At 54.2% G+C, this 24,101-nt stretch overlaps 34 non-coding genes across 34 annotated transcripts; 22 read left to right on the top strand and 12 right to left on the bottom strand.

Annotated features, from left to right (window-relative positions):
* Window positions 1-632: 632 nt before the first annotated feature.
* Window positions 633-704, bottom strand: trnap-ugg (transfer RNA proline (anticodon UGG)). The gene has a single exon. It is a non-coding gene; the product is annotated as a tRNA-Pro (tRNA).
* Window positions 705-1,373: 669 nt separating this feature from the next.
* trnam-cau (transfer RNA methionine (anticodon CAU)) lies at window positions 1,374-1,446 on the top strand. Its single transcript has one exon. It is a non-coding gene; the product is annotated as a tRNA-Met (tRNA).
* Window positions 1,447-1,956: 510 nt separating this feature from the next.
* On the top strand, window positions 1,957-2,029 carry trnaa-agc (transfer RNA alanine (anticodon AGC)). The gene has a single exon. It is a non-coding gene; the product is annotated as a tRNA-Ala (tRNA).
* A 723-nt stretch (window positions 2,030-2,752) lies between these two features.
* On the bottom strand, window positions 2,753-2,824 carry trnap-ugg (transfer RNA proline (anticodon UGG)). The gene has a single exon. It is a non-coding gene; the product is annotated as a tRNA-Pro (tRNA).
* Window positions 2,825-3,493: 669 nt separating this feature from the next.
* trnam-cau (transfer RNA methionine (anticodon CAU)) lies at window positions 3,494-3,566 on the top strand. The gene has a single exon. It is a non-coding gene; the product is annotated as a tRNA-Met (tRNA).
* Window positions 3,567-4,086: 520 nt separating this feature from the next.
* trnaa-agc (transfer RNA alanine (anticodon AGC)) lies at window positions 4,087-4,159 on the top strand. Its single transcript has one exon. It is a non-coding gene; the product is annotated as a tRNA-Ala (tRNA).
* Window positions 4,160-4,894: 735 nt separating this feature from the next.
* Window positions 4,895-4,966, bottom strand: trnap-cgg (transfer RNA proline (anticodon CGG)). The gene has a single exon. It is a non-coding gene; the product is annotated as a tRNA-Pro (tRNA).
* A 669-nt stretch (window positions 4,967-5,635) lies between these two features.
* Window positions 5,636-5,708, top strand: trnam-cau (transfer RNA methionine (anticodon CAU)). Its single transcript has one exon. It is a non-coding gene; the product is annotated as a tRNA-Met (tRNA).
* A 504-nt stretch (window positions 5,709-6,212) lies between these two features.
* trnaa-agc (transfer RNA alanine (anticodon AGC)) lies at window positions 6,213-6,285 on the top strand. The gene has a single exon. It is a non-coding gene; the product is annotated as a tRNA-Ala (tRNA).
* A 723-nt stretch (window positions 6,286-7,008) lies between these two features.
* trnap-ugg (transfer RNA proline (anticodon UGG)) lies at window positions 7,009-7,080 on the bottom strand. The gene has a single exon. It is a non-coding gene; the product is annotated as a tRNA-Pro (tRNA).
* Window positions 7,081-7,269: 189 nt separating this feature from the next.
* trnaa-ugc (transfer RNA alanine (anticodon UGC)) lies at window positions 7,270-7,342 on the top strand. The gene has a single exon. It is a non-coding gene; the product is annotated as a tRNA-Ala (tRNA).
* Window positions 7,343-7,749: 407 nt separating this feature from the next.
* On the top strand, window positions 7,750-7,822 carry trnam-cau (transfer RNA methionine (anticodon CAU)). The gene has a single exon. It is a non-coding gene; the product is annotated as a tRNA-Met (tRNA).
* Window positions 7,823-8,326: 504 nt separating this feature from the next.
* Window positions 8,327-8,399, top strand: trnaa-agc (transfer RNA alanine (anticodon AGC)). Its single transcript has one exon. It is a non-coding gene; the product is annotated as a tRNA-Ala (tRNA).
* A 726-nt stretch (window positions 8,400-9,125) lies between these two features.
* trnap-ugg (transfer RNA proline (anticodon UGG)) lies at window positions 9,126-9,197 on the bottom strand. Its single transcript has one exon. It is a non-coding gene; the product is annotated as a tRNA-Pro (tRNA).
* Window positions 9,198-9,866: 669 nt separating this feature from the next.
* On the top strand, window positions 9,867-9,939 carry trnam-cau (transfer RNA methionine (anticodon CAU)). The gene has a single exon. It is a non-coding gene; the product is annotated as a tRNA-Met (tRNA).
* A 1,303-nt stretch (window positions 9,940-11,242) lies between these two features.
* On the bottom strand, window positions 11,243-11,314 carry trnap-cgg (transfer RNA proline (anticodon CGG)). The gene has a single exon. It is a non-coding gene; the product is annotated as a tRNA-Pro (tRNA).
* A 669-nt stretch (window positions 11,315-11,983) lies between these two features.
* trnam-cau (transfer RNA methionine (anticodon CAU)) lies at window positions 11,984-12,056 on the top strand. Its single transcript has one exon. It is a non-coding gene; the product is annotated as a tRNA-Met (tRNA).
* Window positions 12,057-12,560: 504 nt separating this feature from the next.
* trnaa-agc (transfer RNA alanine (anticodon AGC)) lies at window positions 12,561-12,633 on the top strand. Its single transcript has one exon. It is a non-coding gene; the product is annotated as a tRNA-Ala (tRNA).
* A 726-nt stretch (window positions 12,634-13,359) lies between these two features.
* On the bottom strand, window positions 13,360-13,431 carry trnap-ugg (transfer RNA proline (anticodon UGG)). The gene has a single exon. It is a non-coding gene; the product is annotated as a tRNA-Pro (tRNA).
* A 669-nt stretch (window positions 13,432-14,100) lies between these two features.
* Window positions 14,101-14,173, top strand: trnam-cau (transfer RNA methionine (anticodon CAU)). The gene has a single exon. It is a non-coding gene; the product is annotated as a tRNA-Met (tRNA).
* A 504-nt stretch (window positions 14,174-14,677) lies between these two features.
* On the top strand, window positions 14,678-14,750 carry trnaa-agc (transfer RNA alanine (anticodon AGC)). Its single transcript has one exon. It is a non-coding gene; the product is annotated as a tRNA-Ala (tRNA).
* A 726-nt stretch (window positions 14,751-15,476) lies between these two features.
* trnap-cgg (transfer RNA proline (anticodon CGG)) lies at window positions 15,477-15,548 on the bottom strand. The gene has a single exon. It is a non-coding gene; the product is annotated as a tRNA-Pro (tRNA).
* Window positions 15,549-16,217: 669 nt separating this feature from the next.
* trnam-cau (transfer RNA methionine (anticodon CAU)) lies at window positions 16,218-16,290 on the top strand. Its single transcript has one exon. It is a non-coding gene; the product is annotated as a tRNA-Met (tRNA).
* A 504-nt stretch (window positions 16,291-16,794) lies between these two features.
* trnaa-agc (transfer RNA alanine (anticodon AGC)) lies at window positions 16,795-16,867 on the top strand. Its single transcript has one exon. It is a non-coding gene; the product is annotated as a tRNA-Ala (tRNA).
* A 726-nt stretch (window positions 16,868-17,593) lies between these two features.
* On the bottom strand, window positions 17,594-17,665 carry trnap-cgg (transfer RNA proline (anticodon CGG)). The gene has a single exon. It is a non-coding gene; the product is annotated as a tRNA-Pro (tRNA).
* Window positions 17,666-18,334: 669 nt separating this feature from the next.
* trnam-cau (transfer RNA methionine (anticodon CAU)) lies at window positions 18,335-18,407 on the top strand. Its single transcript has one exon. It is a non-coding gene; the product is annotated as a tRNA-Met (tRNA).
* A 504-nt stretch (window positions 18,408-18,911) lies between these two features.
* trnaa-agc (transfer RNA alanine (anticodon AGC)) lies at window positions 18,912-18,984 on the top strand. Its single transcript has one exon. It is a non-coding gene; the product is annotated as a tRNA-Ala (tRNA).
* A 726-nt stretch (window positions 18,985-19,710) lies between these two features.
* Window positions 19,711-19,782, bottom strand: trnap-cgg (transfer RNA proline (anticodon CGG)). Its single transcript has one exon. It is a non-coding gene; the product is annotated as a tRNA-Pro (tRNA).
* Window positions 19,783-20,451: 669 nt separating this feature from the next.
* Window positions 20,452-20,524, top strand: trnam-cau (transfer RNA methionine (anticodon CAU)). The gene has a single exon. It is a non-coding gene; the product is annotated as a tRNA-Met (tRNA).
* Window positions 20,525-21,028: 504 nt separating this feature from the next.
* On the top strand, window positions 21,029-21,101 carry trnaa-agc (transfer RNA alanine (anticodon AGC)). Its single transcript has one exon. It is a non-coding gene; the product is annotated as a tRNA-Ala (tRNA).
* A 726-nt stretch (window positions 21,102-21,827) lies between these two features.
* On the bottom strand, window positions 21,828-21,899 carry trnap-ugg (transfer RNA proline (anticodon UGG)). The gene has a single exon. It is a non-coding gene; the product is annotated as a tRNA-Pro (tRNA).
* A 669-nt stretch (window positions 21,900-22,568) lies between these two features.
* Window positions 22,569-22,641, top strand: trnam-cau (transfer RNA methionine (anticodon CAU)). The gene has a single exon. It is a non-coding gene; the product is annotated as a tRNA-Met (tRNA).
* A 504-nt stretch (window positions 22,642-23,145) lies between these two features.
* On the top strand, window positions 23,146-23,218 carry trnaa-agc (transfer RNA alanine (anticodon AGC)). Its single transcript has one exon. It is a non-coding gene; the product is annotated as a tRNA-Ala (tRNA).
* Window positions 23,219-23,944: 726 nt separating this feature from the next.
* On the bottom strand, window positions 23,945-24,016 carry trnap-ugg (transfer RNA proline (anticodon UGG)). The gene has a single exon. It is a non-coding gene; the product is annotated as a tRNA-Pro (tRNA).
* Window positions 24,017-24,101: the final 85 nt, after the last annotated feature.

The following is a 24,101-nucleotide window of genomic DNA, read 5'->3' as shown; positions in this document are numbered from 1 at the left end:
GCATTGAAGGGCCACGCCTCCTTCCCCACCTCAGTCTGCACCGAGTGCGTCTCCGGCATTTTCTCGTCCGATTTGGCAGCTTAGCAAATGAAAAGTATATCCGAGTGAAAACGGTGGTGAGAATACTCTCACGAATCCTTGCGTTTGATCAACGATTGCTTAACATTCACATTCGAGCCATCAAGCTCGTAGTTTTCCTTCAAATATTGAAAGCTGTCAGCGAGCACATCACGCTCTGCAGGACGGTGAAGTATTTGGAGTACTTCAACAGAAAGAAGAGCAGACAGCTCCACAAATATGCGAGGCGCAGAGAGCGCAAGGCGAGCCCCGCACACGTTTCGGTGGCTGAGAGAGGGCGGTTTTTGCTTCTGCATTTCTCAAGTAATGGCGCATGACGACAAGCGATCGCGGTGCTCATTTATCACATAGTGGTGAGGAGTTTTCAGGACGTGTTCTTTTGAACGAGCAACGAGGTTGCCGCCTTGGACAGCTGACTGCACGCTGTCATTGTGCCACGTGATGAGGATTGACCAGGCTCCTTCAGTCATCAGTCACCTTCCATCGTTTGCCGTAAGCAGACGCTGCGAGGTGATGTGGATATCAGGTCCCAGGAGTGTGGAAGAGGAGGAAAAGGGCTCGTCCGGGATTTGAACCCGGGACCTCTCGCACCCAAAGCGAGAATCATACGCCTAGACCAACGAGCCACAGCGACTCTTCCGCTTCTGTGTTGTCAGCGAGCTGGAGGACGGGGGGAGGCGTCATTCGCTCGTCCCGTCAGACCTTCATCAATAAGTCAAGAAAGCCGACTGCCTTGCAGGCGAAGGGCAGTGGACGGCGCCCGGTAAGAGGGGAACAAGCGGCACAAGGCGACGCCGAGGAGGAAGAGACAGCGAGGGGGATTCGCTCACATGGTAGAGCGCTCGCTTTGCATGCGAGAGGTAGCGGGATCGATGCCCGCATCCTCCAGGTGTACGCTGAGCGCTCGGTGTGCCGAAAGGTGTCCTTTAACCCCTGATCACGCCTTGCGAGGAGAGTGTGGAGCGTTTAGCAGCCACGCCCCCTTTTCATCTTCTCTCTGGCTTAAGTGCGTCTCCGCCACTCTCTCTTGACACTTCATGGCAGCATGTCAGAGGTCCGAGTGATGTCTTTAATGGCTGAGTGAGGGCACGATGCTGAAGCAGAGAGGCCATTTCAGCCAGAGAGACTTGTGCTAGGTGAGCTGTGAAAGACAGACTCGCGACAGAAACAAAGCCCCAAAGTCTCGGGTGAGATCAAAAGGCAAATGCAACACCCAGCAGCGGGTGTCGCAAGATTAGGGAACAGGCGTCTGAAATCCCTGTGAGGCAAACTTTCCAGCTCGAGTACCGCAGCTGGCCTCGTTGGCGTAGTAGGTAGCGCGTCAGTCTCATAATCTGAAGGTCGTGAGTTCGATCCTCACACGGGGCAGGGCCACTCGCTTTCTTGCTCTTTTCAGACACTTGCAGCAACTATTCGCACAGAACCACGTCTGCGTGCCTACCACGTGGAAAGCGTCACCTTTACGCGCAAAAAGGTTACGAGCAAAGCCGCACCCCTTTCCTACATAACACTCACATTCAGAGTTAAGTCCACAAATTTGCCCTAACTTTCGCTGGCGCTGCTGTCAGCCTGCCCCTGTTGCCGATGAAAGGCTCACACAGCGTCATGACAGTTGCAAAACAATGTTCCACACTCCGTAAGCAACAACTTCAGTGTTTCAAGTCACCCGATATGCCGCGAGTCAAAGGAGCGCAAAACCCCAAGCGTCAAAAGACAAGGTGAGTTGATGGAAAGAGCATTGAATTGAGGAGCACAAAAGTTCAGCTCGTACAATAGGCAAGGAAGGTCTATTCGTGCGTCTTCATCGCACGTGAAAGGACTGCCTTGCAGTCCAAGGGCAGCGGGCGGTAAGACATGATGCCGAGAAGCCTGAAGCGAGGGGGATTAGCTCAAATGGTAGAGCGCTCGCTTAGCATGCGAGAGGTAGCGGGATCGATGCCCGCATCCTCCAGGTGCGAGTCTGGAGCTCTGGGAGCCAGGTGCTCTCCTTTAGCCTCTGCGACTTCTGATAGGTTCTCCTCCGCTCAACGTCCTTCAGCTGTCAAGCATTGAAGGGCCACGCCTCCTTCCCCACCTCAGTCTGCACCGAGTGCGTCTCCGGCATTTTCTCGTCCGATTTGGCAGCTTAGCAAATGAAAAGTATATCCGAGTGAAAACGGTGGTGAGAATACTCTCACGAATCCTTGCGTTTGATCAACGATTGCTTAACATTCACATTCGAGCCGTCAAGCTCGTAGTTTTCCTTCAAATATTGAAAGCTGTCAGCGAGCACATCACGCTCTGCAGGACGGTGAAGTATTTGGAGTACTTCAACAGAAAGAGCAGACAGCTCCACAAATATGCGAGGCGCAGAGAGCGCAAGGCGAGCCCCGCACACGTTTCGGTGGCTGAGAGAGGGCGGTTTTTGCTTCTGCATTTCTCAAGTAATGGCGCATGACGACAAGCGATCGCGGTGCTCATTTACCACATAGTGGTGAGGAGTTTTCAGGACGTGTTCTTTTGAACGAGCAACGAGGTTGCCGCCTTGGACAGCTGACTGCACGCTGTCATTGTGCCACGTGATGAGGATTGACCAGGCTCCTTCAGTCATCAGTCACCTTCCATCGTTTGCCGTAAGCAGACGCTGCGAGGTGATGTGGATATCAGGTCCCAGGAGTGTGGAAGAGGAGGAAAAGGGCTCGTCCGGGATTTGAACCCGGGACCTCTCGCACCCAAAGCGAGAATCATACGCCTAGACCAACGAGCCACAGCGACTCTTCCGCTTCTGTGTTGTCAGCGAGCTGGAGGACGGGGGGAGGCGTCATTCGCTCGTCCCGTCAGACCTTCATCAATAAGTCAAGAAAGCCGACTGCCTTGCAGGCGAAGGGCAGTGGACGGCGCCCGGTAAGAGGGGAACAAGCGGCACAAGGCGACGCCGAGGAGGAAGGGACAGCGAGGGGGATTAGCTCACATGGTAGAGCGCTCGCTTTGCATGCGAGAGTTAGCGGGATCGATGCCCGCATCCTCCAGGTGTACGCTGAGGGCTCGGTGTGCCGATAGGTGTCCTTTAACCCCTGATCACGCCTTGCGAGGAGAGTGTGGAGCGTTTAGCAGCCACGCCCCCTTTTCATCTTCTCTCTGGCTTAAGTGCGTCTCCGCCACTCTCTCTTGACACTTCATGGCAGCATGTCAGAGGTCCGAGTGATGTCTTTAATGGCTGAGTGAGGGCACGATGCTGAAGCAGAGAGGCCATTTCAGCCAGAGAGACTTGTGCTAGGTGAGCTGTGAAAGACAGACTCGCGACAGAAACAAAGCCCCAAAGTCTCGGGTGAGATCAAAAGGCAAATGCAACACCCAGCAGCGGGTGTCGCAAGATTAGGGAACAGGCGTCTGAAATCCCTGTGAGGCAAACTTTCCAGCTCGAGTACCGCAGCTGGCCTCGTTGGCGTAGTAGGTAGCGCGTCAGTCTCATAATCTGAAGGTCGTGAGTTCGATCCTCACACGGGGCAGGGCCACTCGCTTTCTTGCTCTTTTCAGACACTTGCAGCAACTATTCGCACAGAACCACGTCTGCGTGCCTACCACGTGGAAAGCGTCAGCTTAAGCGTAAGCTTTGCTTACACGGGAGAGGAGCAAAGCCGCACCCCTTTCCTACATAACACTCACATTCAGAGTTAAGTCCACAAATTTGCCCTAACTTTCGCTGGCGCTGCTGTCAGCCTGCCCCTGTTGCCGATGAAAGGCTCACACAGCGTCATGACAGTTGCAAAACAATGTTCCACACTCCGTAAGCAACAACTTCAGTGTTTCAAGTCACCCGATATGCCGCGAGTCAAAGGAGCGCAAAACCCCAAGCGTCAAAAGACAAGGTGAGTTGATGGAAAGAGCATTGAATTGAGGAGCACAAAAGTTCAGCTCGTACAATAGGCAAGGAAGGTCTATTCGTGCGTCTTCATCGCACGTGAAAGGACTGCCTTGCAGTCCAAGGGCAGCGGGCGGTAAGACATGATGCCGAGAAGCCTGAAGCGAGGGGGATTAGCTCAAATGGTAGAGCGCTCGCTTAGCATGCGAGAGGTAGCGGGATCGATGCCCGCATCCTCCAGGTGCGAGTCTGGAGCTCTGGGAGCCAGGTGCTCTCCTTTAGCCTCTGCGACTTCTGATAGGTTCTCCTCCGCTCAACGTCCTTCAGCTGTCAAGCATTGAAGGGCCACGCCTCCTTCCCCACCTCAGTCTGCACCGAGTGCGTCTCCGGCATTTTCTCGTCCGATTTGGCAGCTTAGCAAATGAAAAGTATATCCGAGTGAAAACGGTGGTGAGAATACTCTCACGAATCCTTAGAAGACGTGCGTTTGATCAACGATTGCTTAACATTCACATTCGAGCCATCAAGCTCGTAGTTTTCCTTCAAATATTGAAAGCTGTCAGCGAGCACATCACGCTCTGCAGGACGGTGAAGTATTTGGAGTACTTCAACAGAAAGAAGAGCAGACAGCTCCACAAATATGCGAGGCGCAGAGAGCGCAAGGCGAGCCCCGCACACGTTTCGGTGGCTGAGAGAGGGCGGTTTTTGCTTCTGCATTTCTCAAGTAATGGCGCATGACGACAAGCGATCGCGGTGCTCATTTACCACATAGTGGTGAGGAGTTTTCAGGACGTGTTCTTTTGAACGAGCAACGAGGTTGCCGCCTTGGACAGCTGACTGCACGCTGGCATTGTGCCACGTGATGAGGATTGACCAGGCTCCTTCAGTCATCAGTCACCTTCCATCGTTTGCCGTAAGCAGACGCTGCGAGGTGATGTGGATATCAGGTCCCAGGAGTGTGGAAGAGGAGGAAAAGGGCTCGTCCGGGATTTGAACCCGGGACCTCTCGCACCCGAAGCGAGAATCATACGCCTAGACCAACGAGCCACAGCGACTCTTCCGCTTCTGTGTTGTCAGCGAGCTGGAGGACGGGGGGAGGCGTCATTCGCTCGTCCCGTCAGACCTTCATCAATAAGTCAAGAAAGCCGACTGCCTTGCAGGCGAAGGGCAGTGGACGGCGCCCGGTAAGAGGGGAACAAGCGGCACAAGGCGACGCCGAGGAGGAAGAGACAGCGAGGGGGATTCGCTCACATGGTAGAGCGCTCGCTTTGCATGCGAGAGGTAGCGGGATCGATGCCCGCATCCTCCAGGTGTACGCTGAGGGCTCGGTGTGCCGAAAGGTGTCCTTTAACCCCTGATCACGCCTTGCGAGGAGAGTGTGGAGCGTTTAGCAGCCACGCCCCCTTTTCATCTTCTCTCTGGCTTAAGTGCGTCTCCGCCACTCTCTCTTGACACTTCATGGCAGCATGTCAGAGGTCCGAGTGATGTCTTTAATGGCTGAGTGAGGGCACGATGCTGAAGCAGAGAGGCCATTTCAGCCAGAGAGACTTGTGCTAGGTGAGCTGTGAAAGACAGACTCGCGACAGAAACAAAGCCCCAAAGTCTCGGGTGAGATCAAAAGGCAAATGCAACACCCAGCAGCGGGTGTCGCAAGATTAGGGAACAGGCGTCTGAAATCCCTGTGAGGCAAACTTTCCAGCTCGAGTACCGCAGCTGGCCTCGTTGGCGTAGTAGGTAGCGCGTCAGTCTCATAATCTGAAGGTCGTGAGTTCGATCCTCACACGGGGCAGGGCCACTCGCTTTCTTGCTCTTTTCAGACACTTGCAGCAACTATTCGCACAGAACCACGTCTGCGTGCCTACCACGTGGAAAGCGTCACCTTTACACGGGAGAGGAGCAAAGCCGCACCCCTTTCCTACATAACACTCACATTCAGAGTTAAGTCCACAAATTTGCCCTAACTTTCGCTGGCGCTGCTGTCAGCCTGCCCCTGTTGCCGATGAAAGGCTCACACAGCGTCATGACAGTTGCAAAACAATGTTCCACACTCCGTAAGCAACAACTTCAGTGTTTCAAGTCACCCGATATGCCGCGAGTCAAAGGAGCGCAAAACCCCAAGCGTCAAAAGACAAGGTGAGTTGATGGAAAGAGCATTGAATTGAGGAGCACAAAAGTTCAGCTCGTACAATAGGCAAGGAAGGTCTATTCGTGCGTCTTCATCGCACGTGAAAGGACTGCCTTGCAGTCCAAGGGCAGCGGGCGGTAAGACATGATGCCGAGAAGCCTGAAGCGAGGGGGATTAGCTCAAATGGTAGAGCGCTCGCTTAGCATGCGAGAGGTAGCGGGATCGATGCCCGCATCCTCCAGGTGCGAGTCTGGAGCTCTGGGAGCCAGGTGCTCTCCTTTAGCCTCTGCGACTTCTGATAGGTTCTCCTCCGCTCAACGTCCTTCAGCTGTCAAGCATTGAAGGGCCACGCCTCCTTCCCCACCTCAGTCTGCACCGAGTGCGTCTCCGGCATTTTCTCGTCCGATTTGGCAGCTTAGCAAATGAAAAGTATATCCGAGTGAAAACGGTGGTGAGAATACTCTCACGAATCCTTGCGTTTGATCAACGATTGCTTAACATTCACATTCGAGCCGTCAAGCTCGTAGTTTTCCTTCAAATATTGAAAGCTGTCAGCGAGCACATCACGCTCTGCAGGACGGTGAAGTATTTGGAGTACTTCAACAGAAAGAGCAGACAGCTCCACAAATATGCGAGGCGCAGAGAGCGCAAGGCGAGCCCCGCACACGTTTCGGTGGCTGAGAGAGGGCGGTTTTTGCTTCTGCATTTCTCAAGTAATGGCGCATGACGACAAGCGATCGCGGTGCTCATTTACCACATAGTGGTGAGGAGTTTTCAGGACGTGTTCTTTTGAACGAGCAACGAGGTTGCCGCCTTGGACAGCTGACTGCACGCTGTCATTGTGCCACGTGATGAGGATTGACCAGGCTCCTTCAGTCATCAGTCACCTTCCATCGTTTGCCGTAAGCAGACGCTGCGAGGTGATGTGGATATCAGGTCCCAGGAGTGTGGAAGAGGAGGAAAAGGGCTCGTCCGGGATTTGAACCCGGGACCTCTCGCACCCAAAGCGAGAATCATACGCCTAGACCAACGAGCCACAGCGACTCTTCCGCTTCTGTGTTGTCAGCGAGCTGGAGGACGGGGGGAGGCGTCATTCGCTCGTCCCGTCAGACCTTCATCAATAAGTCAAGAAAGCCGACTGCCTTGCAGGCGAAGGGCAGTGGACGGCGCCCGGTAAGAGGGGAACAAGCGGCACAAGGCGACGCCGAGGAGGAAGGGACAGCGAGGGGGATTAGCTCACATGGTAGAGCGCTCGCTTTGCATGCGAGAGGTAGCGGGATCGATGCCCGCATCCTCCAGGTGTACGCTGAGCGCTCGGTGTGCCGAAAGGTGTCCTTTAACCCCTGATCACGCCTTGCGAGGAGAGTGTGGAGCGTTTAGCAGCCACGCCCCCTTTTCATCTTCTCTCTGGCTTAAGTGCGTCTCCGCCACTCTCTCTTGACACTTCATGGCAGCATGTCAGAGGTCCGAGTGATGTCTTTAATGGCTGAGTGAGGGCACGATGCTGAAGCAGAGAGGCCATTTCAGCCAGAGAGACTTGTGCTAGGTGAGCTGTGAAAGACAGACTCGCGACAGAAACAAAGCCCCAAAGTCTCGGGTGAGATCAAAAGGCAAATGCAACACCCAGCAGCGGGTGTCGCAAGATTAGGGAACAGGCGTCTGAAATCCCTGTGAGGCAAACTTTCCAGCTCGAGTACCGCAGCTGGCCTCGTTGGCGTAGTAGGTAGCGCGTCAGTCTCATAATCTGAAGGTCGTGAGTTCGATCCTCACACGGGGCAGGGCCACTCGCTTTCTTGCTCTTTTCAGACACTTGCAGCAACTATTCGCACAGAACCACGTCTGCGTGCCTACCACGTGGAAAGCGTCACCTTTACACGGGAGAGGAGCAAAGCCGCACCCCTTTCCTACATAACACTCACATTCAGAGTTAAGTCCACAAATTTGCCCTAACTTTCGCTGGCGCTGCTGTCAGCCTGCTCCTGTTGCCGATGAAAGGCTCACACAGCGTCATGACAGTTGCAAAACAATGTTCCACACTCCGTAAGCAACAACTTCAGTGTTTCAAGTCACCCGATATGCCGCGAGTCAAAGGAGCGCAAAACCCCAAGCGTCAAAAGACAAGGTGAGTTGATGGAAAGAGCATTGAATTGAGGAGCACAAAAGTTCAGCTCGTACAATAGGCAAGGAAGGTCTATTCGTGCGTCTTCATCGCACGTGAAAGGACTGCCTTGCAGACCAAGGGCAGCGGGCGGTAAGACATGATGCCGAGAAGCCTGAAGCGAGGGGGATTAGCTCAAATGGTAGAGCGCTCGCTTAGCATGCGAGAGGTAGCGGGATCGATGCCCGCATCCTCCAGGTGCGAGTCTGGAGCTCTGGGAGCCAGGTGCTCTCCTTTAGCCTCTGCGACTTCTGATAGGTTCTCCTCCGCTCAACGTCCTTCAGCTGTCAAGCATTGAAGGGCCACGCCTCCTTCCCCACCTCAGTCTGCACCGAGTGCGTCTCCGGCATTTTCTCGTCCGATTTGGCAGCTTAGCAAATGAAAAGTATATCCGAGTGAAAACGGTGGTGAGAATACTCTCACGAATCCTTGCGTTTGATCAACGATTGCTTAACATTCACATTCGAGCCATCAAGCTCGTAGTTTTCCTTCAAATATTGAAAGCTGTCAGCGAGCACATCACGCTCTGCAGGACGGTGAAGTATTTGGAGTACTTCAACAGAAAGAAGAGCAGACAGCTCCACAAATATGCGAGGCGCAGAGAGCGCAAGGCGAGCCCCGCACACGTTTCGGTGGCTGAGAGAGGGCGGTTTTTGCTTCTGCATTTCTCAAGTAATGGCGCATGACGACAAGCGATCGCGGTGCTCATTTACCACATAGTGGTGAGGAGTTTTCAGGACGTGTTCTTTTGAACGAGCAACGAGGTTGCCGCCTTGGACAGCTGACTGCACGCTGGCATTGTGCCACGTGATGAGGATTGACCAGGCTCCTTCAGTCATCAGTCACCTTCCATCGTTTGCCGTAAGCAGACGCTGCGAGGTGATGTGGATATCAGGTCCCAGGAGTGTGGAAGAGGAGGAAGAGGGCTCGTCCGGGATTTGAACCCGGGACCTCTCGCACCCAAAGCGAGAATCATACGCCTAGACCAACGAGCCACAGCGACTCTTCCGCTTCTGTGTTGTCAGCGAGCTGGAGGACGGGGGGAGGCGTCATTCGCTCGTCCCGTCAGACCTTCATCAATAAGTCAAGAAAGCCGACTGCCTTGCAGGCGAAGGGCAGTGGACGGCGCCCGGTAAGAGGGGAACAAGCGGCACAAGGCGACGCCGAGGAGGAAGGGACAGCGAGGGGGATTAGCTCACATGGTAGAGCGCTCGCTTTGCATGCGAGAGTTAGCGGGATCGATGCCCGCATCCTCCAGGTGTACGCTGAGGGCTCGGTGTGCCGAAAGGTGTCCTTTAACCCCTGATCACGCCTTGCGAGGAGAGTGTGGAGCGTTTAGCAGCCACGCCCCCTTTTCATCTTCTCTCTGGCTTAAGTGCGTCTCCGCCACTCTCTCTTGACACTTCATGGCAGCATGTCAGAGGTCCGAGTGATGTCTTTAATGGCTGAGTGAGGGCACGATGCTGAAGCAGAGAGGCCATTTCAGCCAGAGAGACTTGTGCTAGGTGAGCTGTGAAAGACAGACTCGCGACAGAAACAAAGCCCCAAAGTCTCGGGTGAGATCAAAAGGCAAATGCAACACCCAGCAGCGGGTGTCGCAAGATTAGGGAACAGGCGTCTGAAATCCCTGTGAGGCAAACTTTCCAGCTCGAGTACCGCAGCTGGCCTCGTTGGCGTAGTAGGTAGCGCGTCAGTCTCATAATCTGAAGGTCGTGAGTTCGATCCTCACACGGGGCAGGGCCACTCGCTTTCTTGCTCTTTTCAGACACTTGCAGCAACTATTCGCACAGAACCACGTCTGCGTGCCTACCACGTGGAAAGCGTCACCTTTACACGGGAGAGGAGCAAAGCCGCACCCCTTTCCTACATAACACTCACATTCAGAGTTAAGTCCACAAATTTGCCCTAACTTTCGCTGGCGCTGCTGTCAGCCTGCCACTGTTGCCGATGAAAGGCTCACACAGCGTCATGACAGTTGCAAAACAATGTTCCACACTCCGTAAGCAACAACTTCAGTGTTTCAAGTCACCCGATATGCCGCGAGTCAAAGGAGCGCAAAACCCCAAGCGTCAAAAGACAAGATGAGTTGATGGAAAGAGCATTGAATTGAGGAGCACAAAAGTTCAGCTCGTACAATAGGCAAGGAAGGTCTATTCGTGCGTCTTCATCGCACGTGAAAGGACTGCCTTGCAGACCAAGGGCAGCGGGCGGTAAGACATGATGCCGAGAAGCCTGAAGCGAGGGGGATTAGCTCAAATGGTAGAGCGCTCGCTTAGTATGCGAGAGGTAGCGGGATCGATGCCCGCATCCTCCAGGTGCGAGTCTGGAGCTCTGGGAGCCAGGTGCTCTCCTTTAGCCTCTGCGACTTCTGATAGGTTCTCCTCCGCTCAACGTCCTTCAGCTGTCAAGCATTGAAGGGCCACGCCTCCTTCCCCACCTCAGTCTGCACCGAGTGCGTCTCCGGCATTTTCTCGTCCGATTTGGCAGCTTAGCAAATGAAAAGTATATCCGAGTGAAAACGGTGGTGAGAATACTCTCACGAATCCTTGCGTTTGATCAACGATTGCTTAACATTCACATTCGAGCCATCAAGCTCGTAGTTTTCCTTCAAATATTGAAAGCTGTCAGCGAGCACATCACGCTCTGCAGGACGGTGAAGTATTTGGAGTACTTCAACAGAAAGAAGAGCAGACAGCTCCACAAATATGCGAGGCGCAGAGAGCGCAAGGCGAGCCCCGCACACGTTTCGGTGGCTGAGAGAGGGCGGTTTTTGCTTCTGCATTTCTCAAGTAATGGCGCATGACGACAAGCGATCGCGGTGCTCATTTACCACATAGTGGTGAGGAGTTTTCAGGACGTGTTCTTTTGAACGAGCAACGAGGTTGCCGCCTTGGACAGCTGACTGCACGCTGTCATTGTGCCACGTGATGAGGATTGACCAGGCTCCTTCAGTCATCAGTCACCTTCCATCGTTTGCCGTAAGCAGACGCTGCGAGGTGATGTGGATATCAGGTCCCAGGAGTGTGGAAGAGGAGGAAAAGGGCTCGTCCGGGATTTGAACCCGGGACCTCTCGCACCCGAAGCGAGAATCATACGTCTAGACCAACGAGCCACAGCGACTCTTCCGCTTCTGTGTTGTCAGCGAGCTGGAGGACGGGGGGAGGCGTCATTCGCTCGTCCCGTCAGACCTTCATCAGTAAGTCAAGAAAGCCGACTGCCTTGCAGGCGAAGGGCAGTGGACGGCGCCCGGTAAGAGGGGAACAAGCGGCACAAGGCGACGCCGAGGAGGAAGAGACAGCGAGGGGGATTCGCTCACATGGTAGAGCGCTCGCTTTGCATGCGAGAGGTAGCGGGATCGATGCCCGCATCCTCCAGGTGTACGCTGAGCGCTCGGTGTGCCGAAAGGTGTCCTTTAACCCCTGATCACGCCTTGCGAGGAGAGTGTGGAGCGTTTAGCAGCCACGCCCCCTTTTCATCTTCTCTCTGGCTTAAGTGCGTCTCCGCCACTCTCTCTTGACACTTCATGGCAGCATGTCAGAGGTCCGAGTGATGTCTTTAATGGCTGAGTGAGGGCACGATGCTGAAGCAGAGAGGCCATTTCAGCCAGAGAGACTTGTGCTAGGTGAGCTGTGAAAGACAGACTCGCGACAGAAACAAAGCCCCAAAGTCTCGGGTGAGATCAAAAGGCAAATGCAACACCCAGCAGCGGGTGTCGCAAGATTAGGGAACAGGCGTCTGAAATCCCTGTGAGGCAAACTTTCCAGCTCGAGTACCGCAGCTGGCCTCGTTGGCGTAGTAGGTAGCGCGTCAGTCTCATAATCTGAAGGTCGTGAGTTCGATCCTCACACGGGGCAGGGCCACTCGCTTTCTTGCTCTTTTCAGACACTTGCAGCAACTATTCGCACAGAACCACGTCTGCGTGCCTACCACGTGGAAAGCGTCACCTTTACACGGGAGAGGAGCAAAGCCGCACCCCTTTCCTACATAACACTCACATTCAGAGTTAAGTCCACAAATTTGCCCTAACTTTCGCTGGCGCTGCTGTCAGCCTGCCCCTGTTGCCGATGAAAGGCTCACACAGCGTCATGACAGTTGCAAAACAATGTTCCACACTCCGTAAGCAACAACTTCAGTGTTTCAAGTCACCCGATATGCCGCGAGTCAAAGGAGCGCAAAACCCCAAGCGTCAAAAGACAAGGTGAGTTGATGGAAAGAGCATTGAATTGAGGAGCACAAAAGTTCAGCTCGTACAATAGGCAAGGAAGGTCTATTCGTGCGTCTTCATCGCACGTGAAAGGACTGCCTTGCAGACCAAGGGCAGCGGGCGGTAAGACATGATGCCGAGAAGCCTGAAGCGAGGGGGATTAGCTCAAATGGTAGAGCGCTCGCTTAGCATGCGAGAGGTAGCGGGATCGATGCCCGCATCCTCCAGGTGCGAGTCTGGAGCTCTGGGAGCCAGGTGCTCTCCTTTAGCCTCTGCGACTTCTGATAGGTTCTCCTCCGCTCAACGTCCTTCAGCTGTCAAGCATTGAAGGGCCACGCCTCCTTCCCCACCTCAGTCTGCACCGAGTGCGTCTCCGGCATTTTCTCGTCCGATTTGGCAGCTTAGCAAATGAAAAGTATATCCGAGTGAAAACGGTGGTGAGAATACTCTCACGAATCCTTGCGTTTGATCAACGATTGCTTAACATTCACATTCGAGCCATCAAGCTCGTAGTTTTCCTTCAAATATTGAAAGCTGTCAGCGAGCACATCACGCTCTGCAGGACGGTGAAGTATTTGGAGTACTTCAACAGAAAGAAGAGCAGACAGCTCCACAAATATGCGAGGCGCAGAGAGCGCAAGGCGAGCCCCGCACACGTTTCGGTGGCTGAGAGAGGGCGGTTTTTGCTTCTGCATTTCTCAAGTAATGGCGCATGACGACAAGCGATCGCGGTGCTCATTTACCACATAGTGGTGAGGAGTTTTCAGGACGTGTTCTTTTGAACGAGCAACGAGGTTGCCGCCTTGGACAGCTGACTGCACGCTGGCATTGTGCCACGTGATGAGGATTGACCAGGCTCCTTCAGTCATCAGTCACCTTCCATCGTTTGCCGTAAGCAGACGCTGCGAGGTGATGTGGATATCAGGTCCCAGGAGTGTGGAAGAGGAGGAAGAGGGCTCGTCCGGGATTTGAACCCGGGACCTCTCGCACCCAAAGCGAGAATCATACGCCTAGACCAACGAGCCACAGCGACTCTTCCGCTTCTGTGTTGTCAGCGAGCTGGAGGACGGGGGGAGGCGTCATTCGCTCGTCCCGTCAGACCTTCATCAATAAGTCAAGAAAGCCGACTGCCTTGCAGGCGAAGGGCAGTGGACGGCGCCCGGTAAGAGGGGAACAAGCGGCACAAGGCGACGCCGAGGAGGAAGGGACAGCGAGGGGGATTAGCTCACATGGTAGAGCGCTCGCTTTGCATGCGAGAGTTAGCGGGATCGATGCCCGCATCCTCCAGGTGTACGCTGAGGGCTCGGTGTGCCGAAAGGTGTCCTTTAACCCCTGATCACGCCTTGCGAGGAGAGTGTGGAGCGTTTAGCAGCCACGCCCCCTTTTCATCTTCTCTCTGGCTTAAGTGCGTCTCCGCCACTCTCTCTTGACACTTCATGGCAGCATGTCAGAGGTCCGAGTGATGTCTTTAATGGCTGAGTGAGGGCACGATGCTGAAGCAGAGAGGCCATTTCAGCCAGAGAGACTTGTGCTAGGTGAGCTGTGAAAGACAGACTCGCGACAGAAACAAAGCCCCAAAGTCTCGGGTGAGATCAAAAGGCAAATGCAACACCCAGCAGCGGGTGTCGCAAGATTAGGGAACAGGCGTCTGAAATCCCTGTGAGGCAAACTTTCCAGCTCGAGTACCGCAGCTGGCCTCGTTGGCGTAGTAGGTAGCGCGTCAGTCTCATAATCTGAAGGTCGTGAGTTCGATCCTCACACGGGGCAGGGCCACTCGCTTTCTTGCTCTTTTCAGACACTTGCAGCAACTATTCGCACAGAACCACGTCTGCGTGCCTACCACGTGGAAAGCGTCACCTTTACACGGGAGAGGAGCAAAGCCGCACCCCTTTCCTACATAACACTCACATTCAGAGTTAAGTCCACAAATTTGCCCTAACTTTCGCTGGCGCTGCTGTCAGCCTGCCCCTGTTGCCGATGAAAGGCTCACACAGCGTCATGACAGTTGCAAAACAATGTTCCACACTCCGTAAGCAACAACTTCAGTGTTTCAAGTCACCCGATATGCCGCGAGTCAAAGGAGCGCAAAACCCCAAGCGTCAAAAGACAAGATGAGTTGATGGAAAGAGCATTGAATTGAGGAGCACAAAAGTTCAGCTCGTACAATAGGCAAGGAAGGTCTATTCGTGCGTCTTCATCGCACGTGAAAGGACTGCCTTGCAGACCAAGGGCAGCGGGCGGTAAGACATGATGCCGAGAAGCCTGAAGCGAGGGGGATTAGCTCAAATGGTAGAGCGCTCGCTTAGCATGCGAGAGGTAGCGGGATCGATGCCCGCATCCTCCAGGTGCGAGTCTGGAGCTCTGGGAGCCAGGTGCTCTCCTTTAGCCTCTGCGACTTCTGATAGGTTCTCCTCCGCTCAACGTCCTTCAGCTGTCAAGCATTGAAGGGCCACGCCTCCTTCCCCACCTCAGTCTGCACCGAGTGCGTCTCCGGCATTTTCTCGTCCGATTTGGCAGCTTAGCAAATGAAAAGTATATCCGAGTGAAAACGGTGGTGAGAATACTCTCACGAATCCTTGCGTTTGATCAACGATTGCTTAACATTCACATTCGAGCCATCAAGCTCGTAGTTTTCCTTCAAATATTGAAAGCTGTCAGCGAGCACATCACGCTCTGCAGGACGGTGAAGTATTTGGAGTACTTCAACAGAAAGAAGAGCAGACAGCTCCACAAATATGCGAGGCGCAGAGAGCGCAAGGCGAGCCCCGCACACGTTTCGGTGGCTGAGAGAGGGCGGTTTTTGCTTCTGCATTTCTCAAGTAATGGCGCATGACGACAAGCGATCGCGGTGCTCATTTACCACATAGTGGTGAGGAGTTTTCAGGACGTGTTCTTTTGAACGAGCAACGAGGTTGCCGCCTTGGACAGCTGACTGCACGCTGTCATTGTGCCACGTGATGAGGATTGACCAGGCTCCTTCAGTCATCAGTCACCTTCCATCGTTTGCCGTAAGCAGACGCTGCGAGGTGATGTGGATATCAGGTCCCAGGAGTGTGGAAGAGGAGGAAAAGGGCTCGTCCGGGATTTGAACCCGGGACCTCTCGCACCCGAAGCGAGAATCATACGTCTAGACCAACGAGCCACAGCGACTCTTCCGCTTCTGTGTTGTCAGCGAGCTGGAGGACGGGGGGAGGCGTCATTCGCTCGTCCCGTCAGACCTTCATCAGTAAGTCAAGAAAGCCGACTGCCTTGCAGGCGAAGGGCAGTGGACGGCGCCCGGTAAGAGGGGAACAAGCGGCACAAGGCGACGCCGAGGAGGAAGAGACAGCGAGGGGGATTCGCTCACATGGTAGAGCGCTCGCTTTGCATGCGAGAGGTAGCGGGATCGATGCCCGCATCCTCCAGGTGTACGCTGAGCGCTCGGTGTGCCGAAAGGTGTCCTTTAACCCCTGATCACGCCTTGCGAGGAGAGTGTGGAGCGTTTAGCAGCCACGCCCCCTTTTCATCTTCTCTCTGGCTTAAGTGCGTCTCCGCCACTCTCTCTTGACACTTCATGGCAGCATGTCAGAGGTCCGAGTGATGTCTTTAATGGCTGAGTGAGGGCACGATGCTGAAGCAGAGAGGCCATTTCAGCCAGAGAGACTTGTGCTAGGTGAGCTGTGAAAGACAGACTCGCGACAGAAACAAAGCCCCAAAGTCTCGGGTGAGATCAAAAGGCAAATGCAACACCCAGCAGCGGGTGTCGCAAGATTAGGGAACAGGCGTCTGAAATCCCTGTGAGGCAAACTTTCCAGCTCGAGTACCGCAGCTGGCCTCGTTGGCGTAGTAGGTAGCGCGTCAGTCTCATAATCTGAAGGTCGTGAGTTCGATCCTCACACGGGGCAGGGCCACTCGCTTTCTTGCTCTTTTCAGACACTTGCAGCAACTATTCGCACAGAACCACGTCTGCGTGCCTACCACGTGGAAAGCGTCACCTTTACACGGGAGAGGAGCAAAGCCGCACCCCTTTCCTACATAACACTCACATTCAGAGTTAAGTCCACAAATTTGCCCTAACTTTCGCTGGCGCTGCTGTCAGCCTGCCCCTGTTGCCGATGAAAGGCTCACACAGCGTCATGACAGTTGCAAAACAATGTTCCACACTCCGTAAGCAACAACTTCAGTGTTTCAAGTCACCCGATATGCCGCGAGTCAAAGGAGCGCAAAACCCCAAGCGTCAAAAGACAAGGTGAGTTGATGGAAAGAGCATTGAATTGAGGAGCACAAAAGTTCAGCTCGTACAATAGGCAAGGAAGGTCTATTCGTGCGTCTTCATCGCACGTGAAAGGACTGCCTTGCAGACCAAGGGCAGCGGGCGGTAAGACATGATGCCGAGAAGCCTGAAGCGAGGGGGATTAGCTCAAATGGTAGAGCGCTCGCTTAGCATGCGAGAGGTAGCGGGATCGATGCCCGCATCCTCCAGGTGCGAGTCTGGAGCTCTGGGAGCCAGGTGCTCTCCTTTAGCCTCTGCGACTTCTGATAGGTTCTCCTCCGCTCAACGTCCTTCAGCTGTCAAGCATTGAAGGGCCACGCCTCCTTCCCCACCTCAGTCTGCACCGAGTGCGTCTCCGGCATTTTCTCGTCCGATTTGGCAGCTTAGCAAATGAAAAGTATATCCGAGTGAAAACGGTGGTGAGAATACTCTCACGAATCCTTGCGTTTGATCAACGATTGCTTAACATTCACATTCGAGCCATCAAGCTCGTAGTTTTCCTTCAAATATTGAAAGCTGTCAGCGAGCACATCACGCTCTGCAGGACGGTGAAGTATTTGGAGTACTTCAACAGAAAGAAGAGCAGACAGCTCCACAAATATGCGAGGCGCAGAGAGCGCAAGGCGAGCCCCGCACACGTTTCGGTGGCTGAGAGAGGGCGGTTTTTGCTTCTGCATTTCTCAAGTAATGGCGCATGACGACAAGCGATCGCGGTGCTCATTTACCACATAGTGGTGAGGAGTTTTCAGGACGTGTTCTTTTGAACGAGCAACGAGGTTGCCGCCTTGGACAGCTGACTGCACGCTGTCATTGTGCCACGTGATGAGGATTGACCAGGCTCCTTCAGTCATCAGTCACCTTCCATCGTTTGCCGTAAGCAGACGCTGCGAGGTGATGTGGATATCAGGTCCCAGGAGTGTGGAAGAGGAGGAAAAGGGCTCGTCCGGGATTTGAACCCGGGACCTCTCGCACCCGAAGCGAGAATCATACGCCTAGACCAACGAGCCACAGCGACTCTTCCGCTTCTGTGTTGTCAGCGAGCTGGAGGACGGGGGGAGGCGTCATTCGCTCGTCCCGTCAGACCTTCATCAGTAAGTCAAGAAAGCCGACTGCCTTGCAGGCGAAGGGCAGTGGACGGCGCCCGGTAAGAGGGGAACAAGCGGCACAAGGCGACGCCGAGGAGGAAGAGACAGCGAGGGGGATTCGCTCACATGGTAGAGCGCTCGCTTTGCATGCGAGAGGTAGCGGGATCGATGCCCGCATCCTCCAGGTGTACGCTGAGCGCTCGGTGTGCCGAAAGGTGTCCTTTAACCCCTGATCACGCCTTGCGAGGAGAGTGTGGAGCGTTTAGCAGCCACGCCCCCTTTTCATCTTCTCTCTGGCTTAAGTGCGTCTCCGCCACTCTCTCTTGACACTTCATGGCAGCATGTCAGAGGTCCGAGTGATGTCTTTAATGGCTGAGTGAGGGCACGATGCTGAAGCAGAGAGGCCATTTCAGCCAGAGAGACTTGTGCTAGGTGAGCTGTGAAAGACAGACTCGCGACAGAAACAAAGCCCCAAAGTCTCGGGTGAGATCAAAAGGCAAATGCAACACCCAGCAGCGGGTGTCGCAAGATTAGGGAACAGGCGTCTGAAATCCCTGTGAGGCAAACTTTCCAGCCCGAATGCCGCAGCTGGCCTCGTTGGCGTAGTAGGTAGCGCGTCAGTCTCATAATCTGAAGGTCGTGAGTTCGATCCTCACACGGGGCAGGGCCACTCGCTTTCTTGCTCTTTTCAGACACTTGCAGCAACTATACGCACAGAACCACGTCTGCGTGCCTACCACGTGGAAAGCGTCAGCTTTACACGGGAGAGGAGCAAAGCCGCACCCCTTTCCTACATAACACTCACATTCAGAGTTAAGTCCACAAATTTGCCCTAACTTTCGCTGGCGCTGCTGTCAGCCTGCCCCTGTTGCCGATGAAAGGCTCACACAGCGTCATGACAGTTGCAAAACAATGTTCCACACTCCGTAAGCAACAACTTCAGTGTTTCAAGTCACCCGATATGCCGCGAGTCAAAGGAGCGCAAAACCCCAAGCGTCAAAAGACAAGGTGAGTTGATGGAAAGAGCATTGAATTGAGGAGCACAAAAGTTCAGCTCGTACAATAGGCAAGGAAGGTCTATTCGTGCGTCTTCATCGCACGTGAAAGGACTGCCTTGCAGACCAAGGGCAGCGGGCGGTAAGACATGATGCCGAGAAGCCTGAAGCGAGGGGGATTAGCTCAAATGGTAGAGCGCTCGCTTAGCATGCGAGAGGTAGCGGGATCGATGCCCGCATCCTCCAGGTGCGAGTCTGGAGCTCTGGGAGCCAGGTGCTCTCCTTTAGCCTCTGCGACTTCTGATAGGTTCTCCTCCGCTCAACGTCCTTCAGCTGTCAAGCATTGAAGGGCCACGCCTCCTTCCCCACCTCAGTCTGCACCGAGTGCGTCTCCGGCATTTTCTCGTCCGATTTGGCAGCTTAGCAAATGAAAAGTATATCCGAGTGAAAACGGTGGTGAGAATACTCTCACGAATCCTTGCGTTTGATCAACGATTGCTTAACATTCACATTCGAGCCATCAAGCTCGTAGTTTTCCTTCAAATATTGAAAGCTGTCAGCGAGCACATCACGCTCTGCAGGACGGTGAAGTATTTGGAGTACTTCAACAGAAAGAAGAGCAGACAGCTCCACAAATATGCGAGGCGCAGAGAGCGCAAGGCGAGCCCCGCACACGTTTCGGTGGCTGAGAGAGGGCGGTTTTTGCTTCTGCATTTCTCAAGTAATGGCGCATGACGACAAGCGATCGCGGTGCTCATTTACCACATAGTGGTGAGGAGTTTTCAGGACGTGTTCTTTTGAACGAGCAACGAGGTTGCCGCCTTGGACAGCTGACTGCACGCTGGCATTGTGCCACGTGATGAGGATTGACCAGGCTCCTTCAGTCATCAGTCACCTTCCATCGTTTGCCGTAAGCAGACGCTGCGAGGTGATGTGGATATCAGGTCCCAGGAGTGTGGAAGAGGAGGAAAAGGGCTCGTCCGGGATTTGAACCCGGGACCTCTCGCACCCGAAGCGAGAATCATACGCCTAGACCAACGAGCCACAGCGACTCTTCCGCTTCTGTGTTGTCAGCGAGCTGGAGGACGGGGGGAGGCGTCATTCGCTCGTCCCGTCAGACCTTCATCAGTAAGTCAAGAAAGCCGACTGCCTTGCAGGCGAAGGGCAGTGGACGGCGCCCGGTAAGAGGGGAACAAGCGGCACAAGGCGACGCCGAGGAGGAAGAGACAGCGAGGGGGATTCGCTCACATGGTAGAGCGCTCGCTTTGCATGCGAGAGGTAGCGGGATCGATGCCCGCATCCTCCAGGTGTACGCTGAGCGCTCGGTGTGCCGAAAGGTGTCCTTTAACCCCTGATCACGCCTTGCGAGGAGAGTGTGGAGCGTTTAGCAGCCACGCCCCCTTTTCATCTTCTCTCTGGCTTAAGTGCGTCTCCGCCACTCTCTCTTGACACTTCATGGCAGCATGTCAGAGGTCCGAGTGATGTCTTTAATGGCTGAGTGAGGGCACGATGCTGAAGCAGAGAGGCCATTTCAGCCAGAGAGACTTGTGCTAGGTGAGCTGTGAAAGACAGACTCGCGACAGAAACAAAGCCCCAAAGTCTCGGGTGAGATCAAAAGGCAAATGCAACACCCAGCAGCGGGTGTCGCAAGATTAGGGAACAGGCGTCTGAAATCCCTGTGAGGCAAACTTTCCAGCCCGAATGCCGCAGCTGGCCTCGTTGGCGTAGTAGGTAGCGCGTCAGTCTCATAATCTGAAGGTCGTGAGTTCGATCCTCACACGGGGCAGGGCCACTCGCTTTCTTGCTCTTTTCAGACACTTGCAGCAACTATACGCACAGAACCACGTCTGCGTGCCTACCACGTGGAAAGCGTCAGCTTTACACGGGAGAGGAGCAAAGCCGCACCCCTTTCCTACATAACACTCACATTCAGAGTTAAGTCCACAAATTTGCCCTAACTTTCGCTGGCGCTGCTGTCAGCCTGCCCCTGTTGCCGATGAAAGGCTCACACAGCGTCATGACAGTTGCAAAACAATGTTCCACACTCCGTAAGCAACAACTTCAGTGTTTCAAGTCACCCGATATGCCGCGAGTCAAAGGAGCGCAAAACCCCAAGCGTCAAAAGACAAGGTGAGTTGATGGAAAGAGCATTGAATTGAGGAGCACAAAAGTTCAGCTCGTACAATAGGCAAGGAAGGTCTATTCGTGCGTCTTCATCGCACGTGAAAGGACTGCCTTGCAGACCAAGGGCAGCGGGCGGTAAGACATGATGCCGAGAAGCCTGAAGCGAGGGGGATTAGCTCAAATGGTAGAGCGCTCGCTTAGCATGCGAGAGGTAGCGGGATCGATGCCCGCATCCTCCAGGTGCGAGTCTGGAGCTCTGGGAGCCAGGTGCTCTCCTTTAGCCTCTGCGACTTCTGATAGGTTCTCCTCCGCTCAACGTCCTTCAGCTGTCAAGCATTGAAGGGCCACGCCTCCTTCCCCACCTCAGTCTGCACCGAGTGCGTCTCCGGCATTTTCTCGTCCGATTTGGCAGCTTAGCAAATGAAAAGTATATCCGAGTGAAAACGGTGGTGAGAATACTCTCACGAATCCTTGCGTTTGATCAACGATTGCTTAACATTCACATTCGAGCCATCAAGCTCGTAGTTTTCCTTCAAATATTGAAAGCTGTCAGCGAGCACATCACGCTCTGCAGGACGGTGAAGTATTTGGAGTACTTCAACAGAAAGAAGAGCAGACAGCTCCACAAATATGCGAGGCGCAGAGAGCGCAAGGCGAGCCCCGCACACGTTTCGGTGGCTGAGAGAGGGCGGTTTTTGCTTCTGCATTTCTCAAGTAATGGCGCATGACGACAAGCGATCGCGGTGCTCATTTACCACATAGTGGTGAGGAGTTTTCAGGACGTGTTCTTTTGAACGAGCAACGAGGTTGCCGCCTTGGACAGCTGACTGCACGCTGGCATTGTGCCACGTGATGAGGATTGACCAGGCTCCTTCAGTCATCAGTCACCTTCCATCGTTTGCCGTAAGCAGACGCTGCGAGGTGATGTGGATATCAGGTCCCAGGAGTGTGGAAGAGGAGGAAAAGGGCTCGTCCGGGATTTGAACCCGGGACCTCTCGCACCCAAAGCGAGAATCATACGCCTAGACCAACGAGCCACAGCGACTCTTCCGCTTCTGTGTTGTCAGCGAGCTGGAGGACGGGGGGAGGCGTCATTCGCTCGTCCCGTCAGACCTTCATCAATAAGTCAAGAAAGCCGACTGCCTTGCAGGCGAAGGGCAGTGGACGGCGCCCGGTAAGAGGGGAACAAGCGGCACAAGGCGACGCCGAGGAGGAAGGGACAGCGAGGGGGATTAGCTCACATGGTAGAGCGCTCGCTTTGCATGCGAGAGTTAGCGGGATCGATGCCCGCATCCTCCAGGTGTACGCTGAGGGCTCGGTGTGCCGAAAGGTGTCCTTTAACCCCTGATCACGCCTTGCGAGGAGAGTGTGGAGCGTTTAGCAGCCACGCCCCCTTTTCATCTTCTCTCTGGCTTAAGTGCGTCTCCGCCACTCTCTCTTGACACTTCATGGCAGCATGTCAGAGGTCCGAGTGATGTCTTTAATGGCTGAGTGAGGGCACGATGCTGAAGCAGAGAGGCCATTTCAGCCAGAGAGACTTGTGCTAGGTGAGCTGTGAAAGACAGACTCGCGACAGAAACAAAGCCCCAAAGTCTCGGGTGAGATCAAAAGGCAAATGCAACACCCAGCAGCGGGTGTCGCAAGATTAGGGAACAGGCGTCTGAAATCCCTGTGAGGCAAACTTTCCAGCCCGAGTGCCGCAGCTGGCCTCGTTGGCGTAGTAGGTAGCGCGTCAGTCTCATAATCTGAAGGTCGTGAGTTCGATCCTCAAACGGGGCAGGGCCACTCGCTTTCTTGCTCTTTTCAGACACTTGCAGCAACTATTCGCACAGAACCACGTCTGCGTGCCTACCACGTGGAAAGCGTCACCTTTACACGGGAGAGGAGCAAAGCCGCACCCCTTTCCTACATAACACTCACATTCAGAGTTAAGTCCACAAATTTGCCCTAACTTTCGCTGGCGCTGCTGTCAGCCTGCCCCTGTTGCCGATGAAAGGCTCACACAGCGTCATGACAGTTGCAAAACAATGTTCCACACTCCGTAAGCAACAACTTCAGTGTTTCAAGTCACCCGATATGCCGCGAGTCAAAGGAGCGCAAAACCCCAAGCGTCAAAAGACAAGGTGAGTTGATGGAAAGAGCATTGAATTGAGGAGCACAAAAGTTCAGCTCGTACAATAGGCAAGGAAGGTCTATTCGTGCGTCTTCATCGCACGTGAAAGGACTGCCTTGCAGACCAAGGGCAGCGGGCGGTAAGACATGATGCCGAGAAGCCTGAAGCGAGGGGGATTAGCTCAAATGGTAGAGCGCTCGCTTAGCATGCGAGAGGTAGCGGGATCGATGCCCGCATCCTCCAGGTGCGAGTCTGGAGCTCTGGGAGCCAGGTGCTCTCCTTTAGCCTCTGCGACTTCTGATAGGTTCTCCTCCGCTCAACGTCCTTCAGCTGTCAAGCATTGAAGGGCCACGCCTCCTTCCCCACCTCAGTCTGCACCGAGTGCGTCTCCGGCATTTTCTCGTCCGATTTGGCAGCTTAGCAAATGAAAAGTATATCCGAGTGAAAACGGTGGTGAGAATACTCTCACGAATCCTTGCGTTTGATCAACGATTGCTTAACATTCACATTCGAGCCATCAAGCTCGTAGTTTTCCTTCAAATATTGAAAGCTGTCAGCGAGCACATCACGCTCTGCAGGACGGTGAAGTATTTGGAGTACTTCAACAGAAAGAAGAGCAGACAGCTCCACAAATATGCGAGGCGCAGAGAGCGCAAGGCGAGCCCCGCACACGTTTCGGTGGCTGAGAGAGGGCGGTTTTTGCTTCTGCATTTCTCAAGTAATGGCGCATGACGACAAGCGATCGCGGTGCTCATTTACCACATAGTGGTGAGGAGTTTTCAGGACGTGTTCTTTTGAACGAGCAACGAGGTTGCCGCCTTGGACAGCTGACTGCACGCTGGCATTGTGCCACGTGATGAGGATTGACCAGGCTCCTTCAGTCATCAGTCACCTTCCATCGTTTGCCGTAAGCAGACGCTGCGAGGTGATGTGGATATCAGGTCCCAGGAGTGTGGAAGAGGAGGAAAAGGGCTCGTCCGGGATTTGAACCCGGGACCTCTCGCACCCAAAGCGAGAATCATACGCCTAGACCAACGAGCCACAGCGACTCTTCCGCTTCTGTGTTGTCAGCGAGCTGGAGGACGGGGGGAGGCGTCATTCGCTCGTCCCGTCAGACCTTCATCAA

Source organism: Lepisosteus platostomus, chromosome 6, assembly GCF_059453375.1.
Source record: "Lepisosteus platostomus isolate fLepPlt1 chromosome 6, fLepPlt1.hap1, whole genome shotgun sequence".
Classification (NCBI taxonomy): domain Eukaryota; kingdom Metazoa; phylum Chordata; class Actinopteri; order Semionotiformes; family Lepisosteidae; genus Lepisosteus; species Lepisosteus platostomus.
This window is presented reverse-complemented; position numbering and strand designations above follow the sequence as displayed.